At 36.3% G+C, this 6,056-nt stretch overlaps 1 pseudogene; it reads right to left on the reverse strand.

Moving 5' to 3' along the window:
* Window positions 1–4,913: 4,913 nt before the first annotated feature.
* On the reverse strand, window positions 4,914–5,476 carry LOC118711324 (annotated as a pseudogene).
* Between the last annotated feature and the right edge of the window lie 580 nt (window positions 5,477–6,056).

Genomic DNA, 6,056 nt, shown 5'->3' on the forward strand with positions numbered 1-6,056 from the left:
TCCAAAGTGAACAGTGTAACAGTGATGCAACTGCAAACAGAATTCAAGGCAGCAGGGTCTAAAATTTCTCAATCAAATTGTAATAGAATATAAAGTTGGATTCAGTATAGTATACTAGAGGCCCGATGCACAAAATTTGTGGAAGGGACTCCATCCTCGCAGCCCCAGCAAGCCCAAATAGCCCGAAGGTCATCAGGAAGGACATCAGGAAGGTTGTTTGGCTGTTTGGTCTAATTAGCATATTAGCTCTTTATTATATAGGATAGTGTTTTAAGACAAAATTTTTTTAAGACAAAATTTTCTTCAGTGTATGCCTTTTGGCATCCTTACATGAAAAAACAAACAAACTCCTAAACAACTATATTTGAAAATGTATAAGAAATATAAAGCATACATTTATTACATCCAGTATTAGGGATCTGCCTAATAGTTGCTGGTGTTCAGAAATCTTCAGGTAAGGAAATGGAAGATTAAATCTATTTCTAAAATCTATTCCATTCCCTCTGGAACATAATACCCTTTTGAAATATATTTGATAGTTCAATTACTAATGCTTGTTTCTTTGCCAGAAATACTTTTCTGGCAATGGTGTGCAATATTTGGCTTTGCTGTGATACTATTTTTTGGCCTCTGACTGCAAATGTTTAAGTTTCCATTAAGCAAGTCAGTGGTGCTTTACAATGATGCTTTTCCTGGCCTTGGAATATATCAAATCCAAGAGATTTAAGTTTCTGAATAATGAATGTAACTCTTAAGTATAAATATAATATTTTGGTGGTGGAATATCTTAAAGAGATGCCTGAATGCTATGTGAACTTTTTGAGGCTATATTATTGGGCATGGAGTTATCCAATTCTATGAACCACGTTGTTTCTTTTGTGCTAAATACCTCCTAATATTTCCTCTTTTTTTTTTTTTTTTTTTACATTTTTCTTTACGACTGAGGGTGTTTTAGAAGAGAAATGTCTTTGACAGGTTGTCAGACTGCTAATACATGTATTGCCATGCTAAAAGGAGCTGCATTTAGGGTCAATATTTTAAAACAAGATTACACTCTTAAAACAACATATACCCATAATGAACAAAATTCTCACGTGATGGAAAGTACAAAAAGAAAATATACCTAAAATTCTATCTCAGAGAAAACATCTGACAGTGTGTTGAGCATCTTCCACACATTTCTCTGTGCACATGTGCACATTTGTAGACAAATGCAATTTTACATAAATGAAATTACACTGTACATACTATTCTGAAACAAGCTCTTTTACAGTCAATTATTTTCCCAGACACCTTTCCATTCCCATCAAAATAGAGCTACATGTTTTACAGATTGCAGTGTATTCCATTGAATCCATGCTCTATAATCCACTTATCTAGGCTGTTTCTGAATTTTTATATTATAAACAAAGCCATCATGAGCGTTGTTCAATTGCATCTGTTCTCACTTATTTATTTCTCTTGGATAAATCCCTATATGTGGGGTTTGGGGTCATTTTATGCATATTGCCAAGCTGTGCTCTAGAAATATTGTACCAATTCTACTCTTAGGTAGATACCCAAAAAATTTAAAACAGGAACCCAAAAATATAATTGTATGCAAATGTTCATAATAGTATTACTGACAATAGACAAAAGGAAGAAACCACCCAAATCTCCATGTAAATAAATAAACAAAATGTGGTATATACATACAATTGGATATTCATCTGAAACAAGGAGTGAATTTTTGATATATGCTACAGCATGAATGAAACTTGAAAATTCTATGCTGAGTGAAATAAGCCAGACACAAAAGCACAGCTGTTTTATAATTTAACTTTTATAAGGATCCTAGAATAAGCAAAATCAGTGACAGTAAATTTGAGGTTACCAGGGAATGGGGGCAGATGGGCATAAGGGGTTATTGTTTGGAATGATGAAAAGTCTGAAAATGAATTGTGGAACATTGTAAATGTACTTAATACCACTGAATTGTACACTTAAAATTGTTAAAATGGTTATATATATTAATATAATGGTTATATATATATGGATATATATATTTGGATATATATAATCATAATTTAAAAATTGTTATATATAATCATAATTTAAAAAATTAGGAGTACAGAGGAAAGGGAGAGATTTATAAAAGAATTATGTGACTTGCAGGAATTTTCTGCGCTTTCCCATGCCAGTTCCATCCTCTGGCTATCACAGTGTGAGAGCTGAAACAAGGATGAAAGGTGCCTTCTTTTTTAACTCAGCTGGGAACGAGAACATCAGGTGACTCGAAATTTTTGAGGCACTGCGCATGACTGCAAATGGCTAGCAGGCACCACCAATGGTGACTTTGGGGGTTACAAATTTTAGTCAATAGGCGAATTGATAAATTCAAAATCTGAGAATAATGAGGATAGGTATGCATATAAAACTGTATTTTAAGCTTTGGTTTGGAAAGTTTTCTCCCAAAGATATGGGTACAGATTTGGGGTAAAGCACTCAGTATCATTCTGGCTTTACTTGCACAGACTTCTTCAGCACGTGTGGAAAACATATCAGAACATTTTTACACTCTTTCATGCACATAAGAATCACCCGGAGAGCTTGTTAAAGTACAGATCCTGGTCCTCCTCCAGAATTGAGCCTAAGAATCTTCATTTTTAAAAGCAGGCTCAATGATTTCATTTTGAAAAGAAAATACATCGAAATTCTAGTCTGGGTCTGCCTATTGGTGATGCACTGCAGCCACAGACCACCAGTAACATGTCTCTAAGTCAGACAAACGTGGGTTTTGGCTCGACTCACTGCAGCTATGAAGACCACACGCCATGTAGAAACTATGGGACATCTCATTAAAAAAGAAGGGCCATAGCTGGTTTGGCTCAATGGATAGAGCGTTAGCCTGCGGACTGAAAGGTCCCAGGTTCGATTCTGATCAAGGGCATGTACCTTGGTTCCGGGCACCCAGTAGGGGGTGTGCAAGAGGCAGCTGGTCGATGATTCTCTTTCATTGATGTTTCTAACTTTCTATCTCTCTCCTTTCCTTTCTGTGAAAAATCAATAAAATATATTTAAAAAATAATAAAGTAAAATAAATAAAAAAGAAGGGCCATAGCTGGTTTGGCTCAGTGGATAGAGTGTCAGTCGGCCTGTGGATTAAAGTGTCCTGGTTCAATTCCCTGTCAAGGCACACTCCCCAGTTTTGGGCTCCATCCCCAGTAAGGGGCGTGCAGAAGGCAGCTGATCAATGATTCTCTCTCATCATTAATGTTTCTATCTCTTCGATAGAAATAAATGAAAAAATATTTTTTAAAAAGAGTTAGAAGGAACTTTCTATGGGGATTTAGTTTGTGTTGGACATTTTTAGGGAGGGTTCTAAAAAAATAGGTATTTGCCATGGATCGGGTGCTGTTGGGAAGTAAGAGCAATTCTACGATGAGGAATCTTAACTATTTTTATCTAGAAGACTAGAGGAATGAAGTGGGGCTAAGGCTGCAATGGTAAAGAACCAGAAGTTACTCTGCTATGAAATCATTTGATTATTTTTACGATTTCACAGTGACCTTGTTTTTTGTTGAGCTCAGATGCAGTTGCAAAGTGGTCTTGTTTTTGTTTCACTTAACCACGAGCACAAGGTGACCTTATGAAATATTGGTGCTCTAAGAGGTTGTTTACTAATATACTCGACAGGAGAACATTGTGGCCTATCTATAAGTACCATCAACTCTAAGCCCAGTTGGCAGTAGTAGGCCAGCTATGAAGGTTTGCTTTTATCTTTCCCACTCTTAGAACATCGGATGTGTGATCTGTTTGCCATGGTCCTGTCACACCCACACCCACCCACCACCCACACCCGATTCCCATTTTTTTTTTTTTTTCCGATTCCCATTTTTGCCAATGTTTTACCAAATTCAAGTTCAGCACTGCAGACAGTGGGAGGAAAGGCCCTTGCTCACCATTTTGTTCACAAGCAGCTTGTGTAATATATGCATAAAATGTCCCCATACTCAGGTAGAGATACCAGCTCTTATATTTCCTACTAATGCTTCACTGCAATAGAGAAAATGTTCCCCAAACACCCACAATAAACATAAAGTGATACTTTAAGTTCCTATCTCAAGGGAAGGAATTTTGTCTTTTATGTAGTTCTTGGCATATTATAAATGTTAAATAGATATGAAATGGGGTATGATGGTGTTTTGGGGGAGAGAAGAAAAAAAAAGGAAGCAGTGATATTAAAGGAGTCAGAGGTGTTTAATCTAATTTTGGTCCTCATTAAGAAAACCAAAACATATAGTTTAGACTTTTTAGTCTAAACTTATAGTTTAGAGGGAGAGATAGATGGAAACAATGATGAGAGAGAATCATCATTGGCTACCTCATGCACGCCCCCTGCTGGGGATTGGGCCTGCGACCAGAGCATGTGCCCTGACGGTATAATCACTTTTTTAAATAATGTCTGGGGTGGACACCTGAAACTAACATACTATTGTATGTCAACTGTAAATGAAAAATAAAATAAAAATCATTTTTAAAAAGCAATAAAATATTTGTCATCATATATCTGAGCAACATTCCCCATTATCCTATTAAAAATGTTTACTACATGCCGGGACCAGTTTGGCTCAATGGATAGAGCGTCGGCTTGGGGACTGGGGGGTCCCGGGTTCGATTCCGGTCAAGGGCATGTACCTTGGTTGCGGACACATCCCCAGTAGGGGGTGTGCAAGAGGCAGCTGATCGATGACTCTCTCTCATCGATGTTTCTAACTCTCTATCTCTCTCCCTTCCTCTCTGTAAAAAAAAAAAAAAAAAAAAAAAAATGTTTACTACAATCTTTTGAATTATTTCCATAAATCAAGTCTATGATAGTTCATAAAAACAAACTGAGGGTTTTAGTGCCTCAAGAAGAAAATCTACTTTTTTATTTTTTAAAGCCAAGCTCTGGCCAGTTTTATTAAAGAACAAATTTTGCATGATTTACTTTTCACCAGTCTATTCTTGCATGCTTCTAATGAAATCAGAATCATCTGGATCAATGATAATCAGCATGCATACTTTGTAGTGTTTCCCACACACTGTGCCCAATTCAATCTCTTTACCACTGTAGTGATGGGCACTGGTCTTGGCCAACCTGGCATAGTTTTCTGTTTCAGATTTCCTCAAGACTGGACATTGTTGGTGAGGATGACCAGGTTCACTTTGTCTGATCATCTTCAGAGTCTGCTTGTACCCTAGCACATACTTTCCACTTTTTATAACAAGTTGGAGCCTTGTCAATTCCAATGACTTTTTTTGTCTTTTTTGCTGACACCATCTCCCTGCTTTAAGTGGGGGACAGCCCCCAACTAAGAGCAGCCACAATAAGAAGTTCCCACAATAAGAAGATCTACTTTTACCAAAAAAGAAAATGTAAAGAATTGGGATGAAACTAGCCCAGAGGGAAAAGAGAAATCACATTACCTTGGCAAAAGAAGTAGCTCTGGATCATCTATTTATAGCAGTTGTTCAAATTCTAGGTGATCATAGTTCTTCTCTGAAACAATACTCTCTTTTAAAAGGAGAAAAAAAAATCCAAATGTAGAATAACACATTACTTCTTTACTGTTCTTACCACTTCATTTCTGTATATGTTGTCTAGAAATAAAACATATCTAGAAAGAATAATATAAACAATAGAGAATCTTCTAATTTTTTTGAGGCTAGATTTATTTTAATCTTGATAGTCACATTGAAGCACATGATTACAAATGATCCAAGTAAAATATGTGTTTTAAGATAATTACTGATCTGTTAACATTATATACCAGTTTAATAAAACAGTTTTATTTCCTTATTATTTTTAAGTATATTTTTTACTGATTTCAGAGATGAAGGGAGAGGAGAGAGAGATAGAAACATCAATGATGAGAGAGAATCATTGATTTGCTGCATCTTGCACACCCCATTCTGAAGATTGAACCTATAATCCAGGCATGTGTCCTGACCAGGAATCAAACTATGACCTCTTGGTTCATAGGTCAAAGCTCAACCACTAAACCATACCAGCCAGGCCAGTAAAACAGTTTTAT

The sequence above is a fragment of the Pipistrellus kuhlii genome, unplaced genomic scaffold (genome assembly GCF_014108245.1).
Source record: "Pipistrellus kuhlii isolate mPipKuh1 unplaced genomic scaffold, mPipKuh1.p scaffold_m20_p_8, whole genome shotgun sequence".
In the NCBI taxonomy this organism is placed as follows: Eukaryota; Metazoa; Chordata; class Mammalia; order Chiroptera; family Vespertilionidae; genus Pipistrellus; species Pipistrellus kuhlii.